This window comes from Lissotriton helveticus, chromosome 2_1 (assembly GCF_964261635.1).
Source record: "Lissotriton helveticus chromosome 2_1, aLisHel1.1, whole genome shotgun sequence".
In the NCBI taxonomy this organism is placed as follows: domain Eukaryota; kingdom Metazoa; phylum Chordata; class Amphibia; order Caudata; family Salamandridae; genus Lissotriton; species Lissotriton helveticus.
Window position 1 is genome coordinate 431,168,826 of NC_136059.1, and position 27,632 is coordinate 431,196,457.

The following is a 27,632-nucleotide window of genomic DNA, read 5'->3' on the forward strand; positions in this document are numbered from 1 at the left end:
TGTCCATGTGGGAGAGTCTCATAGGGGATGCTGTTGCACCCAGGGGCAATAGGCCAGGTCCAGTGTCCAGGGAGATGTGCATGGCCCACTGCCCCTCAACGTCTTAGCCGTGGATGACCCACGTTCCTTGGGTGACCCTCAGGTGCAGGCCTGGACGATGCATGGGATGCTACGTCAGAGAGTTCCTCCTCCTCCTCCTCCTCCCTCCCTGTGGCTGGTGTTACACTTTGCCGTGATGTTGCTGGCCTTGTGACACAGGGAGGGTGCTGCATGTTGGCAGCTATCTGACGTAGCGATTGGCTCAATGCCCGATGCACCGTCAAGAGCTGAGCCAGACTTGCCTCCACCCGTCCATAATGTAGGTCTTGCCTGGCTATTTGCTCTGCCTGCTGTTCTTTCACCTGGTTGAGGGCCTCCACAAGCTGGCCTATCTCCCTGGTGTCCCGCCGGTATGCCTTCAGGATGTTAGCGAGTTCAGGCATACCGGGTGCTGCAGCTGACTGGCCAGAATCTCGCATCCGCCACTCCCACCACCCTGACCCACACGAACACGGCCTGCGCTTGTGGGCACATCCAATCGACGGGCCCCCCGAGTGCTGCCAGGGTGGAGGTCGTCAGCAACCTCAGGGGCGCCCGACAAAGGGTATCCCTCATTTTCAGACTGGCTCTCTTGTGGATCATGGGCAGGGCTGTGACCTGTCTGCTGGGATGTGGTGGGAATGGGTCCGGTGGTTGGCTGAGATGTAGCTGGTACAGTTGCTGCAGGCGTTTGGGATCCAGAGGAGCCAGGTTGGTTGGGGTCATCCACAGTGCGTTGAGTGGCGTCGCTGTCGGTGGGGTCTGGGTCCTGCTGAGCCTGGGACTGGGATCCTTCTTCCCCCTGGTTGGGGGGGGGGCACACGTTCCCCTGTGTGTGGGAGAGACAGACACTGTTAAGGCACTATAAAGTGACATCTTGTTTAGTTATCCATTATGAGCATCACAGTTCCACAAGCTTTACATTGTTGACATTGTTCTGTTGTGTATGTAGTGGTAGTAAATTGACATGTACTCTGGGGTATTTTCATTCTTCCATTCTCTTGACAATGACTGACACAGCCATTGCTGTGTCTTGTATTGGCGGCACAACACATGTAAAGCATTGGTCATGTTCACGCAACATCCAGGATACGGTGTAAATCCTTATGTCTGCGTCAAGCATGCACAGAATTTAGATACAGCATGTTGATGTAAGAGACAGAGCATCATTAATTTGCATGACATCTACTACTTTGGATGTCTTTTGCTGTACCGTGATGGCCAAACAATGCCAACACCCCTGGACCTGTACACACACTTATAGATCATGGCCTTTGAACTTGCACTTCTGTAAGACGCATTACCTTGTCAATACCCATGTCCATGTTGGTACTTCAGTGCATCCACAACGTTCATGAGATGGGGCACGTGCATTGTTTGAGCGGCACAATGGACTTGAGCATCTGCTATGTGCATGTATGAGTAGTATGAGTTTTCATATGAGTGAGTGTTTTGTTATGGTACATGCCAATTGGGACAGTGTTGCACTCCAAAGCCTGTCCCCAGGGGATGAGTTTCTGTAAGGCGGGTGTAGGATAGGCCATGGTAGTAGTTTGTGTGTGATTTGCAAGCATCCATTGTTCATGATTTGGCTGCCCCCTGATGTAGCATGCTGGCATAATTGTGGTTTTGTGTTCATGCACAGGGTGTGTGACCTTGTCCTGGTGTTTGTGTTTGCAGTGATCACAGGAGGGACTTGTGCTGCCTACACCTGTGGCCATTGTGTACTACAGAGGTTTCCAATATGTGTGTCCTGACACAGTACAGTGTTGGCTGGAAATGGTGTGTGTGTTGCAGGCACTTAGTGGATGACTGCTGGTAATTAGGAGACATCCCTAAACATTCTGCTCTATGGTGTTTGTAAGGTCTGTGCAGTGCTTGGGTGCAACTGTGTGTGTGCCCAGGGAGATGCAGTGAGGCGACAGAGGGAGGGAGGGCGACAGAGGGAGAGGGCAACTGTGGGAGAGGGTGACAGGAGGAGAGGGCAACAGTGGGAGAGGGTGACAGTGGGAGAGGGTGACAGTGGGGGAGGGCGACAGTGGGAGAGGGTGACAGAGGGAGAGGGCGACAGTGGGAGAGGGCGACAGGGGGAGAGGGCAACAGTGGGAGAGGGTGACAGTGGGAGAGGGTGACAGTGGGGGAGTGTGACAGTGGGGGAGGGTGACAGTGGGAGAGGTGACAGAGGGAGAGGGCGACAGTGGGAGAGGGTGACAGTGGGAGAGGGTGATAGTGGGGGAGGGCGACAGAGGGAGGGAGGGCGACAGAGGGAGAGGGCGACAGTGGGAGAGGGCGACAGTGGGAGAGGGTGACAGAGGGAGAGGGCAACAGTGGGAGAGGGTGACAGGGGGAGAGGGCAACAGTGGGAGAGGGTGACAGAGGGAGAGGGCGACAGAGGGAGGGAGGGCGACAGAGGGAGAGGGCGACAGAGGGAGTGGGTGACAGAGGGAGAGGGTGACAGTGGGAGAGTGCGACAGTGGGAGGGAGGGCGACAGAGGGAAAGGGCGACAGAGGGAGAGGGTGACAGAGGGAGAGGGTGACAGTGGGAGAGGGCGACAGTGGGAGGGAGGGTGACAGAGGGAGAGGGCGACAGAGGGAGAGGGTGACAGAGGGAGAGGGCGACAGAGGGAGAGGGTGACAGAGGGAGAGGGCGACAGTGGGAGAGGGCGACAGTGGGAGGGGGAGACAGGGTTGGAGGCAGGTTGTTTGTGCTTGCTCACTTGCTACACTGCCTTACTGTGTCACAAAATATTGTATCTCTGGAAGGTATGTCCACAACATGATATTGTTTACGAGCTGTGGTCTACTTTCTTGTGTGATATTTCCCTATCCCTGTACATTGGGCATGGTGCCTGGGTGAGGCCCTGGGGCATATGGGATGAGAGCAGCCTCCTACCCTCCACCTTCCACCCTTTGTGGGTCCCACTTGCAACAAACCACTTTTAGTTGTGTCGTGCTAGGACTCATGGCCACCCACCCCATGCTGCTGGGCACTGTTGTAAGTCCACCATTGTAACATGTATTTTTTGTACACTCACCAGACTCAACGGCTCCTTCTATTCCATGTACTCCCACCGGTGGCAGCAGGGCCATGACTTTCTTCTCCCAGGACTGGTATACAGGAGGTCTGCGGGGACCACCACCTCCAGTGTGGTGTGCAGAGGTGTAGTCCTGGTCCATTTTCTTCTTGACCATCCTCCGCAGATCATACCACCTGGCCTGGCATTCCCCCTTGGTGCGCCGGATGGGTGCAACAGCATTGACCCGGTCTACGATCCTCTCCCACAGGCGTGTTTTTTCTGCCATGCTGGTCTGTCTGACCAATGCGCCAAACAGCTGTGGCTCGACTCTGATGACTTCATCTGTAAGTATCTCCATCTCCGGGTTAGTGAACTTTGAATTCTTGGGTGTGGTCATTGTGTGGGGTGTATGTGATTGAGGGGGTGATGGTGTGTATGGATGAGGGTGTTTGGTTGTGACTGTGAAGGGGTGGTGTGGGTGTTGATGTGATAGGGTGTATGTGTGAAGGTATGTGGCTGCAATAGTTGGTGTGCTCTCTGTTTCTTTGCAAGAATGGGTATGTTGCAAAGGATGATGGGTTGTATGTGTGGACCCTTTTATTGGTCAAATAGTGGGTGTGGCTTAATTTGAATTGGTTGTGTGTGTGTTATATGGGGTGGGTGTTAGTGTTGACCTCTGTTTGGCTGTGACCAGGACATTGATTCTGTATGGTGTGTACACAGGAGACATGTTCAGTGTTGTTGTGCCACTTGTTTGCAAAGTCCTTGTGCTGGTTTGGGTGTTGGCGTTATGTGTGCGTGTCGTACTTGGGCGTGCGATTGACTGGTATGGGCCGTTGGCGGGTGGGGGTGTTCGCGTAGGCTTGTTGGGGGGGTGTGCGTGTCATACTTGTGCGTGCGATTGACTGGTACGGACCGTTGGCGGGTGGGGGTGTTCGCGTAGGGGATGTGCGTGTCGTACTTGTGCGTGCGATTGACTGGTACGGGCCGTTGGCGGGTGGGGGTGTTCGCGTATGGGGTGTGTGTGTCGTACTTGTGCGTGCGATTGACTGGTACGGGCCGTTGGCGGGTGGGGGTGTTCGCGTAGGCTTGTTGGGGGGGTGTGCGTGTCGTACTTGTGCGTGCGATTGACTGGTACGGGCCGTTGGCCGGTGGGGTTGTTCGCGTAGGGGGGTGTGCGTGTCGTACTTGTGCGTGCGCTTGACTGGTACGGGCCGTTGGCTGGTGGGGGTGTTCACGTAGGGGGGTGTGCGTGTCGTACTTGTGCGTGCGATTGACTGGTACGGGCCGTTGGCGGGTGGGGGTGTTCGCGTAGGCTTGTTGGGGGGGTGCGTGTCGTACTTGTGCGTGCGATTGACTGGTACGGGCCGTTGGCGGGTGGGGGGATGTTCGCGTAGGCTTGTTGGGGGGTGTGCGTGTCTTACTTGTGCGTGCGATTGACTGGTATGGGCCATTGGCGGGTGGGGGTGTTCGCGTAGGGGGGTGTGCGTGTCGTACTTGTGCGTGCGATTGACTGGTACAGGCCGTTGGCGGGTGGGGGTGTTCGCGTAGGGGGGTGTGCGTGTCGTACTTGTGCATGCGATTGACTGGTATGGGCCGTTGGTGGGTGGGGGTGTTCGCGTAGGCTTGTTGGGAGGTGTGCGTGTCGTACTTGTGCGTGCGATTGACTGGTACGGACCGTTGGCGGGTGGGGGTGTTCGCGTAGGGGATGTGCGTGTCGTACTTGTGCGTGCGATTGACTGGTACGGGCCGTTGGCGGGTGGGGGTGTTCACGTAGGGGGGTGTGTGTGTCGTACTTGTGCGTGCGATTGACTGGTACGGGCCGTTGGCGGGTGGGGGTGTTCGCGTAGGCTTGTTGGGGGGGTGTGCGTGTCGTACATGTGCGTGCGATTGACTGGTACGGGCCGTTGGCCGGTGGGGGTGTTCGCGTAGGGGGGTGTGCGTGTCGTACTTGTGCGTGCGATTGACTGGTACGGGCCGTTGGCTGGTGGGGGTGTTCGCGTAGGGGGGTGTGCGTGTCGTACTTGTGCGTGCCATTGACTGGTACGGGCCGTTGGCGGGTGGGGGTGTTTGCGTAGGCTTGTTCGGGGGGGTGCGTGTCGTACTTGTGCGTGCTGTGGTAAATAAATAAATATTACCTCTATTTTTGACTGGATATAACAATAACAGATAGCTCAATAAATAAGAGTCAAGATTCGAGGTAGTAGGAGTTTGCAGGTTTTAATACAGCATAAAGGACAGGAACAGGACAACCTGCACGGGCAAGATCTGGGATGGCTAGCCAACAGGGGGGCCCCGACAGCTGTCGGGCAGGAGCTGGAATGAGCGCGCTGAAGGGATAACTTTTTCAATAACAGTGCACAAGCATATATACTTAAAACAATTGCATTACAATACATACAGTAGGCGTAACAGTGGGTGGGGCCTGTAACAGTCGCGAGAGATAAGGATGAAAGTGGGTGTAACAAGAGGCGTGTACATGGACATGTGATGTAAACGTAACAGAATATGTCATAAATGGGGCGGAAACATGGAGGGGGCTACCTAAGAAGCCGGGTCCTCTAACCTAGTGGTGCGCGCAAGCTGGCAATGACGTGTAACTAGGGAGAAGCTGGGGGCTATGACTTCTGAGCTAGAAGGAGAGACGAAAGTCTGGAGAGTCAGAGCGACATGTACCTAAACACTATCTAGTATCTGATGTTTAGAGAACATGTTGATAGAATCCAAAAGTTATCAGGGCAAAGGCTAACAGACACTAAGACTGGTGCATGCATTATTCTACATGTAGTGTGTGTTGAGGAATATTAAATGACCATAAATACAGTATTTCCCTTACATGGAGACGTAAAGGCTAGACGATGACTGAAACTATTGATGCGATTCAGTAGCTTAGGAATGCAGAGAAGGAGGACTGGACTGATAACTAGAATCATAACATACTCTTGGCAGACTGGAGGCAGAGCCAGGCCGAGCCGGGCACTGTGAGGCAGGAAGTAAGTGAAGGGTCAGGGATATAGGTGGGGGCTGTATCGCTCCTCAGCGAGGGTTCAGAAAACAGGAGCTGAATCTGAGTCCGGGCCCTTTTGAGGCCTAAAAACGGGGACTTTTCAATGAAATAACGTGCACACTGAGAAACATGGCAACGTAGCTTTACATAGGCCTAATACTCGTAGCTTTCACGAGAACTGGAAACTGGCATACTAGAGATGGACACAACTGTAATTGCGTCTTTAATCGATCATGGGGAATACATATGCATATTAATCGTGCACATATAACATAACATGGGGAACACGTAGGGACACAGAACATGGCAAAATTTACTTTTCCACATTCCCTCCTTGTCACTACGTTTCCATCAGGAAACATCAATATTCATGATACCATCTATCATTTCATACAGTATCATTTGCTCGTCTCGAATTGTCTTGGAACGGGACTTAGGACTAGGACTTGGAATACAGGATGTAGCACAAATGCCGCAAATCGCAGGGCCACATTGTATACAGAGGCAGCAACTGAATATGATCGCTACTGCAATACCTAGAAATGACAATACTTTCCATCCCCAGGCAGAAATTATACTCCAAAACCAACCGGACCATGTCCAGGTGCCTGGATTCTGGTGTAACTGATGGGCAATTTTATGAAGTCTGGTTATAGCTGAATAAACAGACGGCGCGTTATTAGGAATGAAAATGCAGCAACTAGATCCGATGACTCTACATGCTCCTCCTCTATCGGCCAGTATGACGTCAAGAACGAGACGATTTTGGAGCACGACAAATCTCATAGCAGATTGCTCTTCGGTTAAGTTACCTAGAGCAGAGGCAGTCTCATTTACTACTGCTTCAAGGGTTCTGGTTAATCTACGTATTAACTTACTATTCTGGATAGGTCCTATAAAGAAAAAGAAACCTTTATTGAAATCTGTATACTGTTCTAGAGCAGTTTCAGTTTGATCGACAATTGGGGACTCGATCTCCCTTCTATGTCTAATGTGTACTAGATGTGTGTTTCTGTGATAATCAGATGGGGCTAGAAAAACTGGTGGCAGTAGGAAGGCAATGTAACAGGTTCCCTCCCAATCGAGGGGCAGACGAACATATGCGGTCTGACCACAAACAAAATAAGAATGACGTGAAGCTTTAAAAATAGATTTCCCACTGTCACTATACTCGACAATAGTAGTACAATCACTATGTCCTACATGTACGGAACCATTATTTCTGACACATAATTCGCCTTTGACTGGTAATACTGAAATAGCAGGTAAGTCTGGAGTAGGATCAGACTGAACATTCAGGACCATAAAATTCGAAGAATAATTACCTAAATTATAAACTTCATTTTCTAGATCTAACCCTGTTCTGTGGGGAAGACCTTGCTTGTCTGGAAAACATGTACTGTTCAAAAAAGACATATCTGTTGTGGATGACGTTAACATGGACCAGGCTCCACATGAGCCATTATGTGAGAACGGATAAGGAAAGAGTGGCAGAACTCCCTTCGGTGTCTGGAAAGGGGGGAGTCGACCACACACCCAACAATTAGTGGCATTGCTGGTCTGGTGTGAATAATGTAACATACGGATGAATGAATTGTTGCGCATAGCAAGACGATAAGATAGTTCGTGAGGAGGCAGATCACTAAACGTGTGCTCTACTGTAGCATTAGAAAACTTATTTACATGAGAAATTGGAAAACATAAATGAAATGCATAACTCGTGCAGGTAACCATCAGGCTGAGAAACAATATAAAACTTAGAAAAACGATACATCGGATTGAGTTTTGACTAACTCTCTCACTATGGGGGTCTATTTCATACATGTCAGATACCTATTTAACCGTTTCACCTAGGGGAGGACTTAGACAATTAAACTGGCTGACTTATTTTACTAGACCGTAATTTCTTTTTATACTCCTGCTGCGGAGTTTCCTCTAACAGGGGAGGCTTGGTATCAATGTCATTTGCGGGACAGTCCTTAAGAATAGTATCTCGGTAGTCCTTAAAAGCCTTGGAAAAGTTCCTGGAAATAGTTCGTGGTCGGAGTCCGTGAAATGTCTTTACATGCGACAGGTGGACCCACCCCTTCCTGCCTTCCAACTTGACGGCAGTACGGGTGGCCAAAAGGACTAACTTCGGCTCCTTCCACCGAGGCTCCAGCGGACTTGAACGATCAAAATTCCGGACGAGAACCAAGCTTCCTGGAACAATTTCATGCGGTTTCACCTCGGTATTGTCTGGAAATGCGGCGGCAACCTGTGAACGACAAGAGTGTAGGGCAGACATCAAGGAAGCTAGGTAATCTGTCAGCATATTACTGGAAACATCTGTAATACTTCGGGGTCTAGGTGTACCCCACATATTTGGGGGGCGGCCGAATACGACCTCATAAGGGGACAGACCTGATCTGGAATGTGCGACCATGCGCATATAGAACAGGGCGACTGGCAGGGCAACTAACCAGTCTACACCTTTTTCTTGACAGATTTTGGCAATGCGGATTTTCAAGGTTTGATTATGTCTCTCTACGAGACCGGCTGCTTCTGGATGGCGTACACAATGGAACTTCCACTGGTACCCTAGTAAAAGGGAAACGTGCTTCATGAGTTCAGATGAGAATGGCTGGCCGTTATCAGAATATACGACCCTTGGGAGTCCATAACGGGGGAAATATTCACGAACCAACTGCTTGGCAGTGGTCGCGGCTGTGTAATCTGGGACTGGATATGCTTCTGTCCACCTGGACAAAGCGCATACAACTACAAGGACATACTTGAAACCTCGACATCGCTCCATCTGAATATAATCCATCTGGAGGACTTCAAAAGGGTGGTCAGGGGGCTGGAATCCACCTTGTTCCACCGGGACACTTTTATCTGGATTGAACTGGCAACATATCATACAGGTACGGACTTTCTGCTTGGCTGCAGCTCGTAAATGCTTGTTAAACCAAATGTTCTGGATACTGTCTAACATGGCTTTTTCTCCTAAGTGTGCAGGACTATGTGCGGTATTGATAATGACTTGAACCATTGAGTCGGGGAGAAACCATGTGGCTTTTCCCTTCATCAACCATCCCTGATCTGTCTGGACCCCTCCTTGTTCGGACCATTTCTTGATTTCTTCTGGAGTAGCATGTAACTGTATGTCTATGACATCTTGTGTAGGGTCCTTAACTGTCATACAAGTAGTCTGTTCTAGAGTGGATGTCGGTGTCTTGTTAACTGGTATGTCTGGTGTCTGTGCTGTAAGCTTGGCTGTTCGATCTGCTAGATCATTACCTTGGGAAATAATGTCAGTAACTTTCGTATGTGCTTTGCACTTCATGATGGCAATGGATGTCGGTAAATGTATTGCATCTAACAGAGCTTGAATAAGGAGACCATGCTGAATCTTGGTTCCATGAGAAGTCATGAAACCTCTCTCCTGCCAGAGCACTCCGAAGTCGTGTACAACTCCGAATGCGTAGCGTGAATCTGTGTAAATATTAACTTTCAGGTTCTTGGCATGTATGCAGGCTTGAGTCAGAGCAACTAGCTCTGCTGCTTGAGCAGACAGGGTGTCAATACGGTGTGTTTCGATAACTTCAGTGTCAGTAGTCACTGCATACGCGGCTACTAGTTCTCCTGTACTTGTTCTCATACATGAACCATCCACATAAAGTGTCAGGTCGGGGTCTGGTAATGGAATATCTGTCAGGTCTTGTCTTGGTTTAGTCATAGTGTTAACAACTTCCACACAGTCATGTGTGGCAGGATTTGAAGTAACTGACGGTAACAGTGTAGCAGGATTTAGAACGTTGCAGCGTCTGATTTCTATGTGTGGCTGGAACAGTGTCAGTTCATAACCCGTCAAACGTGCAATTGTCAAGTGCTGGGTCTGTGTTCGGTTTAAAAGAACTTCCACGGAGTGTGGAACTTGTACTGTCAGGGAGTGTCCTAATACTATGGAATCACTTTGTCTGATAGCTAGTGCTGTGGCTGCAACTGACTTGAGGCACGCAGGCAGAGCCTGGGCTACTGGATCTAGTGTGCTCGAAAAATAAGCACAGGGCTTGTACTGTCCGGCTTGATCTTGTGTGAGAACAGATAATGCTGTACCATCACGTTCTGTGACAAAAAGTGTAAACGGCTTACTGTAGTTCGGTGTAGCTAGAACGGGAGCTTGACATAAGGCTTTCTTTAATTCATTAAAACTAAGTGTATGTTCAGATGTCCAAGGGAGGACAGTCGATACGGCTGCCTCCTGTGTCGTTAACTGTATCAGTGGCTTGGCTAGAAATGCATACTGAGGAATCCATTGTCGGCAATAAGAAGTGAGGCCGATAAAAGCACGTACCTCCTTCTGGGTCTTGGGCTGTGGAAGACTCGCTATTAACTGGATACGGTCAGGTGTCAACTGCCTACCCCACTTGGACAGTAAGTGGCCTAAGTAGATCACTTGCTGGACACAGAATTGAAGCTTCGAAGGGGACACCTTGTGCCCCATCTCGGCTAGGAAATACAGGACTGTAAGTGATGCTCGCTCGCAAGCACGTTCAGAACGGGCTGTGATCAGTAGATCATCGACATACTGGAGCAGGGCAGTGTCAGGTGGCATGTGAATGTTGTCTAGTTGTCTCTTAAGTGCTTGACTGTAAATGCTAGGACTTTCTGTGAAACCTTGAGGAACTCGTGTGAATTTATAGCTCCTTCCATTTAAACAAAAACCGAAAAGGTACTGGCTGTCTGGATGAATGGGGACACTGAAAAATGCGTTTTTGAGGTCTATGACTGTGAAAAATGTAGCCTCAGAATCAATGGCTGTCAATAGAGATGAGATATCTGGGACTACTGGATACTGGGGGATGATACATTTATTAAGTTCTCGAAGATCAATCACTAATCGATATACTGGGGGTGCATTTGGATCAGTACGTTTCATGACTGGAATGATAGGAGAATTACATACATTGGAGTCAGTTTCTACAACCACTCCTTGAGCAAAGAGCTCGTCAATAATTTTGGATAAGGCTGCTACAGCCTCAGGTGGCAATCTGTACTGTCTGATTCTTGGCAGGACTATACCTTGCTTGAGAGTCACACGATGGGGTGTGATTTGCATAAAACCAACATCAGTTGGACCTTGCGCCCATAGATGCTGCGGAACATTAGACAATCTCGGATCAAAATCTCGTAATACATAGTGACCCTTGAAGTCACGTAAAAACAAACGTATTCCCTCTGGGGAACAGCAAATAACTGCACCTAATTCTTTCAGTGTCTTAATGCCTAACACATTTTCTGGACATGACTTCGTAAGCAGTAGATCAGTAGTTCGGGACAATGGACCTACTTCAAGAGTAACTGGCTTTGATATCTCGTTTACAATAGGCTTTCCTGAAAATCCAAGGGAAACATTTCTAGAGCCTGAGAGCGGAGCCCCTGGAACCTCGTCGTGACTTATGGTAGTCCTACTTGCCCCTGTATCAATCAAAAACTTTCTGTCTTTCCCTAATACTTGACTGTGAACATAGGGACCTTCTTGATCTACAGGTATCTCGATGAGAGGCAAGCCTACCTCCCTCTCTAGGCTGTTTCATGAATACTGCTGGTACTCTGGATACTCGGACTGTGCATACTGGTACATCTGCTGTGTAACATGCTGAGTTGCAGCAATAGGCTGCGGTGCTGGAACTGTCTGTTGTGCATTCTGTGGCTGAGAAGTCTGTGAAACTTGTTCTTGTCTAGGCGGACGTGGTCTTTCTTTAGTCTTACCGGTGGCTATGTTGTGTTTCAGAACTGCACACTCGTTTATAAAATGACCTGGCTGTTTACAATAATTGCATGTCCCTTTAACGGGAGCTGCAGGATGACTGGCTTGATTCGGACCCCTCTTCTGACTGTCTTGAGGAACAGATTGTGCAACTAGTACTTTCATTTTCGTGTCTTTCATACGTCTTCTCTCGTGTTCTTGCTCTTCTCTGATTCTATTCTGGTGGTACTGGAGCATCTGGAGCATTTGGGACGGAGTATTAGCTTGCCAGGTACTTTCGACTTTCAAAACTCGATTCTTAACTTGTGGACTCGAATTCTCGACTAGTTTAGTAACAAAAAGATGAGGGTATGACTCGCTACTCGTCTTCAAACCACTGTTTATTACTTTTAACATTTTAATAATATCTGGATACGTGTATTCTCCCATACGGAGCATGTCTTTTAATTCTCGGTGGAACCCTGCTGGATCTTTGTCGTGACAGGGAATTAATTTCTTCATCTCTAAGAGTTCCATCTTGGTAACTGGGGTGTAAACAAATACTCGTTGCATTTCACCACCCGTTGTCCTAACTGGGTGTACTTCTCGTAACGGATGCTGTCTATCTATGTAAAACGGTTTACTTTCTGGAGGTGAGACATGAACAAAATGCGGATTTAAAAATATTCTATATTTGTGGCGCTGTTCTAGAATGACACTAATTAAATCGGTACCTAAACCTTTCCATCTATACTGGAGTAACTCGTTCAGGACATCATGTAGCGGACCTGGATCAGAATGTTGACCCTCATACAGTGTAATGAGGTGTTGGATCATATACATACCCACCAGTCGCTGCTCGGCTGGGGGCAGTTTCAGAAACATTTGTGCCACTATTTCGTCTGGAAAAGTGGTAGAATCAGTAGTCCATCGGACTGCTGATCGGGCTAGTTCTTGTTCATGCATAGTACCTAATTCACTATAACCGATTCGTGATTTCAGAATTTGATCGGTAGCTTGAAATACTTGTTCTAGAGAACCTTGTTCCGGTGCTGGAAGATGAAAGACTTTCTTGTGTTCTAGGCGTAAATGTCGGTCTGGAAATCTAGATTTACCTACATACGCTATTCTGGCGGTATTCTCGTCGTCTACCTCTTCAGTAGAAGAGTCATTTTCTTTCTCGCTTCCTAGAGCTTCACTGCGTTGTTCGTGTATCCTTATTATTTCTTTACGAATTTTCTTGTACATATGCTCTATACTATTGAGTGTCTTATGCTTACCCTCGGCTATATTATCACTCCACCGTGTCAGGGTTCTCATTTCGGTCGGATCTTTAGTCGGGGAATCTTGTTCCCGTATTAAACAATTTATCAGAAACTTTAATAGCATAAACTGGGTCTCAGATTTCCTGTGAGACATGACGTCAGCAATACTTTCTGGATCTCGTCCTGTACGAATGAAACGATACATTCTGTCTAGATCTTCTTTCATATCCGGTAGGGTGACCAAATACTCGGACACCTGTCTTACACGTATGGAATATATAACCATGCTATCCTCGCCTGGGACTGGATCATAACAGCATTCAGTAAGAGCTCGCCTGATTTCTGCAACGGACTTAAATTTGGGCGTACGCTGTAACGCACGTTCATGTAACTCGACTGCTCCTAAACGTCTATTTGGCGGCGGGGTACCAGGAGGACCTCCTCCTGCGGCCCCTATACTAGAATCGTCAACTGATACTCTTCGTGCTGGCAGAGTGACTGATGTGGCAGGAAGTTGTACTACGGGCTGGACCGGGGGTACCGTAGCAGGTACTGCAACAGGTGCCCGGGTGACTGGAGGAGCAGGATTTACATTATTTACAGGAGCTGGTGGAACAGGATTTGCATATTCTGGGACTGTGTCGTCCAAATAGGACGAGAGAAAAATATCAGCTGCGGTCTGTTTGTGACGTAGCTTGGTCGGAACTAAGGGTGGCGGAAAATTACTGGATGCCTCCGGGGTTGCTTTTGGCAAGCCCTCGGCAAGAAGAGGATACATACCCTTAATGAGGGCATTCCTCTGTCTGTCTGACTGTTCGGTTTTAACTCGTTCACCTATTTCGATTAGTTCCCTTTCTTGGGCTCTTTCTGAGGTTTCTCTACTTAATTCTGACTTTCTGATTTCTTTTTCGGTTCTTTTATGAGATTCTTTGCGCCATAACTCGATGGCATCTTTTTGTGACTGTCGGGCTTTCTTTTTCCATAATACTTCTTCTACTCGCATGATGCACTCGGCATCCCATGTACCCGATACGGGCCATCTGTACTTTTCTTCTAACTGTTTGGTGTACTCCACCCATAAATCTAGATATAATATGGCACTTATGCCATGCTTTTGATACATAAAATGACCTGGACTGTCCCTAGGCGGGACAGGAACTGCTTCTTCTAACAGACCTTTTCTAGTTTTTAACTGACGTAACTTGGAAAACAACGGCATGACTGAGCTGGAGTCTAGACACAATACAATACACAATGAACACGATAATTACACCACTTTCATACCACGACATTGAAATACATGAATGACATTTAAAATAACAGTTCGGACAAAATACTACCTGGAATACTGAAAACAGAATACATGAATTTCTCGAGAACAGAACGGACTAGAACAGAAACTAGATGCACTGCTAAAACAGTACGAAACTTACCGGTCTCATAAAGAGACACGTCAGGACCCGCATCCACCTAAGTGGACACTTCGTGTTGGATCTGTGTACCCCAAACCCACGGACCAGAGACAATGCAATTGACCCTGTCTAGATACTACCCCAGCAACGGTACTCACCGGGCAGCAAGAACGGAAGGCCTCAGACTGGACTGGACTGCAACGACGACGGACGGACGAACTTCGGACTTCTGTTACGGGTGGGCCTCCGGGTACCTCGGACCTTGGACTCTCGGCTTGGGCTCTGGTCAGGACTCGCCGCGTTCCTCCACCGCCTCGTCTGGATGCTGGACCGCAACCTCCGTCTCCTCCGTGGGCCTGAGGGATACTTGAAGCAGAAATATCTGCACGTGCACGGTATGGTTCCGTCACGGCTGCAGAGGATCAGGGGGCTTGCGTGGCTTCACCGGCGCGTGGGGAAAGGGCAAGTCCCTATTCGGGCGCCATTTTGTGGTAAATAAATAAATAATACCTCTATTTTTGACTGGATATAACAATAACAGATAGCTCAATAAATAAGAGTCAAGATTCGAGGTAGTAGGAGTTTGCAGGTTTTAATACAGCATAAAGGACAGGAACAGGACAACCTGCACGGGCAAGATCTGGGATGGCTAGCCAACAGGGGGGCCCCGACAGCTGTCGTGCAGGAGCTGGAATGAGCGCGCTGAAGGGATAACTTTTTCAATAACAGTGCACAAGCATATATACTTAAAACAATTGCATTACAATACATACAGTAGGCGTAACAGTGGGTGGGGCCTGTAACAGTCGCGAGAGATAAGGATGAAAGTGGGTGTAACAAGAGGCGTGTACATGGACATGTGATGTAAACGTAACAGAATATGTCATAAATGGGGCGGAAACATGGAGGGGGCTACCTAAGAAGCCGGGTCCTCTAACCTAGTGGTGCGCGCAAGCTGGCAATGACGTGTAACTAGGGAGAAGCTGGGGGCTATGACTTCTGAGCTAGAAGGAGAGACGAAAGTCTGGAGAGTCAGAGCGACATGTACCTAAACACTATCTAGTATCTGATGTTTAGAGAACATGTTGATAGAATCCAAAAGTTATCAGGGCAAAGGCTAACAGACACTAAGACTGGTGCATGCATTATTCTACATGTAGTGTGTGTTGAGGAATATTAAATGACCATAAATACAGTATTTCCCTTACATGGAGACGTAAAGGCTAGACGATGACTGAAACTATTGATGCGATTCAGTAGCTTAGGAATGCAGAGAAGGAGGACTGGACTGATAACTAGAATCATAACATACTCTTGGCAGACTGGAGGCAGAGCCAGGCCGAGCCGGGCACTGTGAGGCAGGAAGTAAGTGAAGGGTCAGGGATATAGGTGGGGGCTGTATCGCTCCTCAGCGAGGGTTCAGAAAACAGGAGCTGAATCTGAGTCCGGGCCCTTTTGAGGCCTAAAAACGGGGACTTTTCAATGAAATAACGTGCACACTGAGAAACATGGCAACGTAGCTTTACATAGGCCTAATACTCGTAGCTTTCACGAGAACTGGAAACTGGCATACTAGAGATGGACACAACTGTAATTGCGTCTTTAATCGATCATGGGGAATACATATGCATATTAATCGTGCACATATAACATAACATGGGGAACACGTAGGGACACAGAACATGGCAAAATTTACTTTTCCACAGTGCGATTGACTGGTACGGGCCGTTGGCGGGTGGGGGTGTTCGCGTAGGCTTGTTGGGGGGGTGCGTGTTGTACTTGTGCGTGCGATTGACTGGCACGGACCGTTGGTGGGTGGGGGTGTTCGCGTAGGCTTGTTGGGGGGTGTGCGTGTCGTACTTGTGCGTGCGATTGACTGGTACTGGCCATTGGCGGGTGGGGGTGTTCGCGTAGGGGGGTGTGCGTATTGTACTTGTGCGTGCGATTGACTGGTACGGGCCGTTGGCGGGTGGGGGTGTTCGCGTAGGCTTGTTGGGGGGGTGTGCGTGTCGTACTTGTGCGTGAGCGAGGGGTACGCGTGTGGATTGTGTTGACGCTGCTAGATGCGAGCCGCATATTGCCGTACGAATCATTATTCAAGTGCGATAACTTTGTTCCGTGCGATTCGCTGTCAGGCTTCTCGTACAGGATCGTACTTGTGTGTTTGTACGGGCTGGTTACGAATCGTACGGTAGGATTCCCGATGCATGTTCGTACGGACCATCGACTGTGATTCGGACTGTTCGGTGATATTCATACAGAAATCGACGGGAACGGATCGGAATTCGCAGTTCGGACGTAAAGTTCCCATTCGTACGGATTCGGATACGGATGCAAGTCGTACGGCGGAATATTTTACCGGATCGGAATCGAGGCCCATAAGTGCAGAAAGCAAGCAATAATAATAGCAAAACATTCCATAAACACTGTAAAACATTGTTTCTGTTGTGTTTAATGGCGCAAAAATGTGTAACCACTAATAACCACTGTTTTATGAAGGTATTGATAACACTGAAAAAACCCCACCACAATTTACCAACAATAGAAACTGAAAACAGGAAAGACAAACATATTATATAATATCCAATTGTAGAACGAAAACAAGAACATTTTACAAGCTCACCTAAAAAAATGGACGTCACAATTAAAAATAACAGTTTTAAAAACTTAGAAATTCACTGAAAAAACCAAAGGTTACAGGAATGTAATAGTTAGGAAATAGCATTTTTCTAAAAACCTTAGAAATTTACTGGAAAAAAACAAAGGTTACAGGGATGTTATAGTTAGGCTGACATTTCACTCAAACAAAACCAGGGAAATTCAGCAGTTATAGTTAGCTGAGCTAACTATAACTTATACCCTCATAATGTACTGCTTATCACCTCACATATTACATCACTCATGACATGGCCACTGGCATCACTGATTATATCACTGATGACATCTCTAATGACATTACTGATGACATCATCCACAGAATCTATGATGCACCCACTCAAGCTCCACTATAACCTTTCATACACCCATTCTAACTTACACACTACCATTCTCAAAACCATTGACACATCCATAGCAGTACTTACACACCCACTCACTGATTCATAGGTCTACATACACATCCACTCAGTTACCCAGACAGCCACTCATACACCAACTCACTCACTAATACAGCCACTGATATATGCACTCATACAGCCACTCACACACTGTCAAGCACTCATAGAGCTACTCACACACTTACTCACACACCTATAGAGTCAATGGGACAACTATTTACTCACCTTTACAGTTATACACACACCCACTCACTTATTCATACAGATACTAACACATACTCACTCGTCCATACAGCCCCTCACATACCCACTCACTAATCCACATCCACTATCACAAACTCTCACTCACACATACAGTTTCAGTTTGAACCCTCGACTAGCTGAGCCCTGTAGAAGCATCAGGGCAGATTGTGATTAATAACTCTTGCTGATTGATTTTACTCTATATAAACATGATGTGCAACTTGAACTTTTTTCCTGCACTGCTGTTTAAATTGTGAAACATCTGGCATGCGCACATGTGCTTAGAAAGTTGCATTGTTGCTCAAAGCGTTTTGTAAAACAAGCCTGTTACCCTCTGCCCACCAGACAGGGGTCTGTGGCCCAGCTGGCTGTTTCCTGGCACAGGTAATGGAGGGAGTATGCAGCATCCACCCTCTTCAAAGAAGAGAAATACTCAGAGAAAGTTTACCTTCTCACCTTCAAATCCTTTGCTGTCTGTAGTGGGAAGCACACAACACCAGTCTTCAACGACATCAGTGCTTGTTTATAGCTACTGCCGCAGCCCTCTTTTCATTGTGTTCTGTTTGTTGTTAGCCAAGATGTTTATTATATGAAACAATTGATGGAACAATTAACAAAAAAGTATGGCACATGTAGACATTTACTGAAGGAAACAGCCCAATAGGTGCTAACGTCAAGGTGGAGTATCAGAGAGGAAGGCTTAGAGGGAATGGGCTGATACGTGTTACAAACAAAGCTTGTAAATTAGGAAACCAATTAACAGACTGGCCAAACCATAAGATTAAATGAAACATTAAATCCACAGTTAACCCCCATCTCGCCCTACCGTGACTAAAAGCATGACGTAGGAGTAGGAGTTCAGGGAATCAGTGATGCACTGTGCCATGGTAGGGAGAAACCTTCAGCAGGTAGAGGGAGTCTTGCATGTGGCAGATTCAGCCACTAGCGGAACTCTGCAAAATCTCATGGAGTTTTTTGGTAACTCTGCAGAGTAAAACTCTGCAAGTTCTGCCCACCTGTAGATAAAAGGCAGGCCATTATCAGACTTCAAAATGTCTGGAATGCCTCATGTGGCAAATATGCCATCTAGTCTCGAAATGACTTGCTCATAAGTGGTGGATGAGAGATCTTTTATTAATTGAAAATGTGAGTACTCATCCACAATTACCATCAGATGATGTTCATTATCTAGAGGATGAAAGAGGCCAATGGCTATTCTCTCCCATGTAGAATTAGGGAGTTCTGAGCTGTTAAGAGTATGTTGAGTAATATTTGTAGAAAGGCAGATGCATAGATGACAGGTCTTGAGTTCCTTTTTAACCCTCTCATCTACATATGGAAACCAAACCCAGAGAACTTTTTTGGTAGCAACAATACTACAATGTCCTTCACGAGCTACTTCAATTATTTTCTGTCACAGACTCTCAGGAATCATGATTCTTGACCTTTGCAGTCTACCTTCTTCCTGAGTTATAGACAGTTCACCTTTAACATTTTGTATTTATTTTAATTCACCATCAATGGTGAGAGGAAAAGTGTGTGAGTTCCATGACTGATGCGTGATTATATCTTTCATCTTCAGCATGCCACTATCATGACTCATGCCAGTGATGATCTGGGCTAGCAATATAGCAGCTGGAGTATTTGATTTTATTATCAAAAAAATGTAGGCTTTAGTCGTTTTGAATGGAGTACCTGACCTTATATAGGCACTCTGGAAAAGTAGTGAGCAGGGTTTTGATCTTTTCCTGAATGATGCACAATAGTATTTTATCATGTCAGCAATATGTAGAACTGGATGTTGTTCTCATTCAATTGCCTTATTTGCTTGATGCATGTCAAAACATATGCAGGCAGCTCCTTCCTTGTCCTTTTAGGGCTCTACATCTATGGGAGAAGCCCATGGTCTCGGACCAGTTGAACGCTCAATAATGTCATGATTAAGTAACGATTCAAGTTCTTTTTCAACAACTTCTTGGAAATGAAACGCAATTCATCTATGTCTCTGAGCAACAGAACGTACATCTTCATTAATATTGAACTTTACTTTCATAGTCTTAATTTTTCAGAACCATGAAACAATGAAGGGAATTTACTTAATATTTTGTGATAAGCATTAATGTTGTAATTCTCAATAATCTGGCCCATATCAGCAGCTGTACTGAAACTGAGTAGGCAGGCACTGACGCAGTACCTTGAAGCACATAGAGGGGTGCTTGCACCTTTGTTTTCTTGTGTTTCTTTGTTGCTACAAATGAACCTGGACTTTTTATGGGTGTTGATGTAGCCCATGTGTATACTTTGGTTGTTGATGGTGTAAGTCATGGCAATGGAGATAATTCATTGTATTTGTCTTCAGGCATTATGTGTATTGATGCACCACTTTCTATGATGAAAATATAGAGCAACCATTTATTTTCAATGTAATTTTCGGACATTGGTTCTATGACTTGTGTGATTTGGCATGTCGACTTTTCTTTGACTGACATTTTTCCTCACATGCAGCCAGTCCGACATGCACAAGTTTCTCTGACATAACCATCAACATGACACAACTATCTTCCTCACTTTCACTTGATATTGCAGCAAAAGAACTGTTTGATGATGATTTTGATGATCATCATCTTCAGTCAGTGTCAATTTGCCTTGCTTGTAATGACTTTTTTAATGATTAATCTAGTTTTTAAGATTGAGATGTGAAGTTGTTGTGATTGCAATGATTTAACATAATCAAGCAATAACGATTATTACCAATACTGAATAAATATGCAGATACTAATAGAGCTACTAACACAAGTGCAGACCACGCAGTGCTCCAGTGTGGGAACAAATACAAAATATACACAAACGAGACACAGTGCAAAAATACACTGGTTTTGAAACATCACAAGTGCATATGGCTTTGCAACATGTAGACCTAATAATGATCAATAACCAAGTAAAATGATGTCGAAGTTTTGAACCCTAAAGAATCCTGGGGTCTCCTCAGCACAATAGTTGTCAGACTTAATACCATACAATGCTATCAGCTGTCCACAGACCAATCTGTGATACAATCAAGGAAAGTGCCTGAAAAAGTCCTCCGTGGTGTATAACCACTAAACTTTGGCAATTTCAATATCACCACCAATTCCACATGGCAAGTGTTAATCAGCCTGTGAATCGTTCTTGCTCAAAAGGTCCAGGGAACTCTGAACCTGACCAAACATTCTTTAAAGTTCTTGATTTATTTCGAGTAGTGTGATGTCCATCAATCCATCTCCGCCAGCAAAATATAGGGGTATATTATCAAGGGGTTTTATCTCCGCTTTTTTGGCTTTAAAAGCCAAGAAAGCGGAGATAAAATTATCTCCCTATTACCAAGCTGTCGCTAACACCAGTTAGCGACAGCTAATAGGAGATAGCGACCATCATGGGCCCCACTTTGCATGTCAGTGATATTTATCACTAATGATATGCAAAGTGGGCGTGCCAAGATGTTAGCGACTGGAAACAGTCGCTAACATCGCTATCTCCTATTACCAACTTTTGGAGATATTTGCGCTAAGCGCGAATATCTCCAAAAGCTAACACCTGCCCTGAGCAGTTCTTAGCCATGTAAACCAATTGGAGGTGGATAACATGGCTAAGAGCATTTGCTCGATAATGCATGAATATCGCTGACTTTTCAGCGATATTCATGCATTGCGGGCGTTTTTTATCGCATTTGCGATAAACCTTGCTAATAGCAAGGTTTATCTGCGATAAAAATCGCCGATGTGCGGCGATAATTTTTGTCTCTAAACAAGTTAGAGACAAAAATTATCGCTAGTTGTTGATAATATACCCCATAGTTTTGCGGTGACTGATTCACTGGGCACCTCTTGCCTCCCTATCAGATGGCTCCTCAACTTTGGTAGTCATTAGCACTCGCTCCAGTCTAAGAGTTTCTCTCTGCATTCATCGTCTGAATCTGAGAAGCATTCATCAATAACTCTAAAACGCATAGCTTCCTCATCATTAAATTAATTGAGCTTCCAGTGTTTGATGAGTGTATCGAGTCTCTCCACAAATTCATTAATGGTTTCACCAACTTTAGTACTCAACATTTGGTATTGAATAGAACTTGAGATTCAGTGTTTATTTAATCTATGATTATGTGATTCCTTTGTCAGTTTGCAGCATTTTCTTTGTGACTTCTTTCTCACCATCACCAGTAGGTTTTTTGAGATTCTTAAAAATCATTTTGTTATCAGTCTCTTCAAGTGCATCAATGAAATCATCAAATGTCTTTATCCAATCAGTCCATCTATCACCAATATTTTTCTTTTTGGCTGCATACTCCTTTCTTCCTTATTTTGTCAGCCAGTACTGGTTAGTATTTGACTACAAAAGTTTTTTTGCGCTTTTTTCCTGTATCAATACGTAACCGCCTTTTGCAATATCGCTCTATAATGGGAAGGAGGTACATTTATGTATGGCCTGACCAGCAGGTTGTCAGTCATCAATGTGTAGATTCTTTGCAATGCTTTCCTTGTCTTCAACTGTCTTACAGCCGCTGGAGCTGTGCTTTGACATCATGTGCATGAAGTATCTATTCTGTACTGTACACACGTGGCTCTCACAGGCAATTTGCTTAGACCATGACAAGCGCTCTGAGACAGCACAGTTGTTCTTCCAGTTACTTACCAGTTGTAGCATCCTTACCAGCCTGGGTACGCTCCAAAGATTTTGCCACACACCGTACTTACTATGACACATCTTCATTCGCCTGCATGTTACTGAAAACTACATTTTCTAAAACAAGCTTTCATCGCATCCTGCTTTGACACCTATGCCACAGCACTATGGAGTCCGTTAGTAGGCAAAAATGTTCTGGAATAAAACACGGAAGACACAGCATGTACTGTAGATTTTTTGTAGTCAGTCTGGCTGATTAACTTGTAGCATTCCGTGTCATCTAGTTGCCTTTTGGGTTCAGTAATGTATATACTAGGAGGAAGAACCACACCTTGTCAGCTGGCCTCATGGCCACCTCGTTATCTTTGGCATGTCTCTCAATATATTTCCTCTGGTTCCAAGTAATATTTCTCCTTACTAGTATTGTTACTTTCAAATGTACCTGCTCCACCAGTTCATGAAGTGTCACTCTCTTCACACATTTCTCTGCATGTGCCTAAAGTGTCAATAAGCTTGTTGGTCTGATCTGGTACCTTTCTAGTGTGTTTATCATAGGTAGTGTCATACTTCTTGTTAAATGTTAAAATGCAATCAGAGGCATAATCCTGCAGTTCCCTCATGTACTTTGTTTGTTTGTGCATTTTTATGTCAGTCTTAAGCTTTTCAATCTTGCTTCATTGTCCGCTTTCAATTTGGCAATTTGTGCTTGTTCCTTCTGTGTCACTAACCACACATTGATTTGCACAATTTCATTCAATGCCTTATCCCTATCCGAACAAGCATACCTAATCAGGATGTTAAGCATTGTTTTGGAGCATGCTGTGAGGTTCTGTATTCATTTATTTATTTATTTATAGAGTGCAACATTTATCCCAGGGGATATCACGGCGCTAAGGGTTACGGTGATGAGTAGGTCAGTGAGGTTGAAGGGCCAGATATCAGTCTTTAGGGAACAGATGTGTTTTGAGTTTTCACCCTAAGGTGTTGTACTCTTTAGTCAGCCTATGTTCGGCTGGGAGCTCATTCCAATGCTGTGCTGCCAGATGTGAAAAGGTACGGCCTTCTGTTCTAGATTTATTTAATTTTTTTTATTTCGGCGAGACTGAGGTGTTGCGATCTTAGTGGTCTGGTGGGAGTATAGAAGCGTATTTTGTTCTGGAGGATCATGGGGCCTGTGTCATGGAGTGTCCTGTGAGCATGTCCAAGGAGCTTGAAGCAGGCTCTTTGATGCTTTGGGCAGCCAGTGGAGTTGTTTTAGGCAGTCCTTTGCTGAGCTGTATTTGCCTTTGTTGCACACTAGGTTTGCTGCAGCATTCTTTACCACCAGTAAATAGGTAGTCTGGCATGCCCACGAAAAGGGCATTGCCATAGTCCAGCCAGCTGACTAGCAGGGCCTGTGTGACTGTTTTCCTGCTTTCCAGGGGGATCCAAGGGAATAGCCTTTTTAGAAGTTTCAGAGTGGCGAAGCTTTTCCCGCAGTTTGTATGTGGGCCTGCATAGATAGTGTGTCATCAATAATTACACCCAGGTTTTTGGCACAGTGCTTGGGTCTGGGGGTGTCTTCCAAAGAGGAGGGCCACCAGCAAGTGTCCCAGATATGTTTGGCTTCTCCGAGGAGCAGGATCTCGGTTTTGTCTGCATTTATCTTTAGGCAGTGGTCTGCCATCCAGTCAGCCATTTTGGTAAGGCAGCTATTAAGTTTAGTTTTGGTGTCTTCATGCCCCTTCATTATAGTGATTGTAAGTTGCGTGTCATCAGCATAGGAGCAAACACCCAAACCCCATTTTGTTTCAATTTGTGCCAGAGGTGAAACATAGGCATTGAACAGAGTGGGCTGAGGGATGCTCCCTGCGGGACACCGCATTTCAGTTGTTTCGGTTTGATGAGAAGGCTCCTAGCTGTACCGTTTGGGTTCTGTTGCGAAGGAAAGAACTAAGCCATTCAAGGGCTTTTCTGTTTATCCCTTTTCCCTCTAAGTTTTCTAGTAGAAGATGATGAGAGACGGTGTCGAACGCTGCCGACAGGTCTAACAGGATCAGGGTCAGAGCTTTGTCTTGGTCCACAGAATTTCTAATATTGTCCATGACGGCCAGCAGTGTAGCCTCTGTGCTATTGGTAGCCCTGAATCCTGCTTGGCAGGGGTCCAGTAGGTTGTTGTCTGTCTTCTAGGTATTTGTACAGCTGTCTATTAATCAGCTTCTCCAACACTTTGGAGAGATAGGGGAGTTGAGATATAGGTCTATAGTTGACCGGGTTCGTCACATCTGTGCCTTCTTTTTTTAGCAGTGAGGTCACTATGGCTTGTTTCCATGTTTCCTGGAAAATTGTTGCTTCTAGGGAATTGTTGAGAAGCTGCGTGACAGCTGGGGTGAGGGAGGGTATGATCTGTCTGAAAATAAAATGTGGGCAGGGGTCAAGGGGGGATCCAGATTTGATTTCATTCATGGTTCTGGCAACTTCTGCTTCTGAAATTGGGGCAAAGCTGTTTAGTTGGGCGTGAATATTCGAGGGAGGATCTGATTGTTCCCTGCTAGTGAGGACCACTGAGATGTTTAGGTTAAATGTTGAGTAGATTTCCTCTACTTTATCTGTGAAAAAATTACTGATCATTTCACAGTTTTCTGTTGAAGGGTGCAATGTTTGGGGGGGGCTTGGCCAGCAAGCATGGTGGATGCGACTTGTTAGAGCTCCGTCCACAGGTCCCTAAATCTCCTGAACTTATCCTATTGAGGTGCTTACCTGTGCCCACGTTGAGCAAAGTCGGTGAAGGGAAACACTGAGGAGCCCCCGGGATGTAGTGAATCCCGGATTGAGGTGGCGGCGGCGAAGAAAAGCGGCATATCCGAGGCGGCGCCACCCGGCAGGCAGAGGCACGAAACTCGCCCGGGGACTCGGAGCTCGTTGACGACCCCCACGTTGCTGCGGAGAACGTGCTGAGAAGGGACAGAGGCTGCTCGGTCCCCAGACATCCACGGCCCACGACATGAGCCCCCCTTCCGAGAGAGACGTCGGACCCCCATAACTGGCGACGTGCGTGGTGAGCTGAGGTAGGCCCCTGGGACACTGGCAAGTGGCAGACGGCGCCTGGGAGGATCGGACGGGACCCACGCCTGTGGGCCCGGAGAGACAATCGGGATCTGGGCGGCGGAGCCTGAGGTGCCTGCGGCCGCAGGTGGAATGATGCTGAGGTCCGCTGTGGAAACCCTCGTAGGCCCGTGAAATTGTGTGGCTGAGTCCTTGTGCACTTCTCGGGCTGCCGACTCGCGAGGGGCGCCACATGGCTGGAGAACGGAGAGCGGCTAGCGCCATTAAAAAAGTGTGGTGAGGCGCGGGGCGGGGGACTGACCTGGGGCGCCTGCACGACGGTGCTGTTGCGGGGCAGGGGGACCTGCTGGCTGCTAGGGCTGGACACGGCGGCGCACTGGGGCCTCCCTCGGCGCGTTGCAAGAAGCAGACCATAGAGACTCTGGTCTACGGTGGTCCACTGGAAACTGAGGGGAGACATCCTGATCCCTACACGGGCCCGCTAGGTGGCAGCCCGGGCACTGGGCCTCAGGCACTGGACTTTGGCTGTGGAGCGCTGCCCTGCGGGTACTAATCGCGCTAAAAGGGTCCCTGAGGGAGGGAAGTAGTCGGCCGTACAAGAGGCGGGGGACCATCGTCCACTGGATCTTGACAAGGCCCCGGGTACTTCTGGACATTGGGGCAGCGTGCCATTGCGTTGCGCCGAGCGTGGTAGTGGAAGACGCGGGGCACTGGAGGAGACCGCTGAAATTGGCTGTGTGGCGGTTGCATCGGGACTCGGCGGCGGGGCCCTGTTGACACGAACGGCCTGGTGGTGACCGGACACGTCTGGGCCCGGGCACCATTTTTCACTAGGCGCCATTTTGGACATTGCCACAGCAGGCGGGCTCTGCTCCTGGGACAACTTTGACACCGCGAACAGACACCAGGACTCTGGGGATGTGCTGGGTGCTCTGGGCCCATTCCCCTGTGCTGCTGCAGCTTTTGCAGCCTTAGGTGTAGGTCAACAGCGGGAGCTACTCACGCCCAGGGGGACACGCGCATACGACTTTGGAGTTAGGCTGGGCGGCGGCCTACCCCAGGGACACTCGACACGACTTCTGGCGGAGACAGCCCGCCTTTTCAATTGGCTCCCTCCTGGCATTGCTGCAGCAGTAATTGAGTTGGCGAGGTGCCCCTTCCTCTAAGCGCTGGAAAACCGACGCCATGCGCGGATGCCAACAGCACAGCAGTTAGTGATGGTCAGGCTCAGGGACAAATCCCAACTTAAGCATTAGGCGGCGGGCGACCTAGACCCCACGCAGGAACATAGACGGGACGACATGGAGCCTGCAGCAGTTCTGGCAGCCAAGATGGACTCTGTATTGGCGGCAGTGGAGCGCATCGGAACCACTCTGGAGCAAACTAAAATGTCCCTAGAAGCACAGATAGACAAGGTCGCCTCCGACTTCACACTACTACACGCGGACCATCATAAACTGTCGGAATCAGTCGCTACACAGCATCAGTCGGTCCAAGAACTGCAACCTGTGGTGCAAAGTCATGCCTCAGCACTACAAGATTTAATTGACAGGGTTCACGCACTGGAGGACCACACTGAGGACGCAGAAGGGTGCTCTCGGCGAAATAACGTCCGGGTGGTCAGGCTGCCAGAGGGAGAAGAGGGGAAGGAACCGGAGCAGTACAAAGAGACCTGGTTGCGGGCACTCTTGCCCCCTGGGGCGTTGTCCCCGCACTTTGTGGTAGAAAGAGAGCACAGAGTGCCGGCGCTGGCTCCGCAGCCTGGGGCTCGGCCCCGCCCAATCCTTTTCAAGCTACTCAACTACCATGACTGAGATGTGGTGCTCCGTGAAACCAGGAAGCTGGATGACCTCAAAGTGGGAAATAGCCGAGTGATGTTTTTCCCAGACTATACGGCAACGATACAGAGGAGGAGAAGCACATACATGGCCGTAAAGAGACAGTTGAGGGAACTGGAGTTGCCTAACTCCCTGCTGTTCCCCTCTCACCTTCGTGTAGTCACCAAGGAAGGCACACGCTTCTTCGATGCCCTGTCGGACTTCTGGGACTGGCTGGAAGAGACGGGGCAGTGGTCGGGAATGAGACCCACGGGCCGGGAAGAGGGCGGATGGCAAGT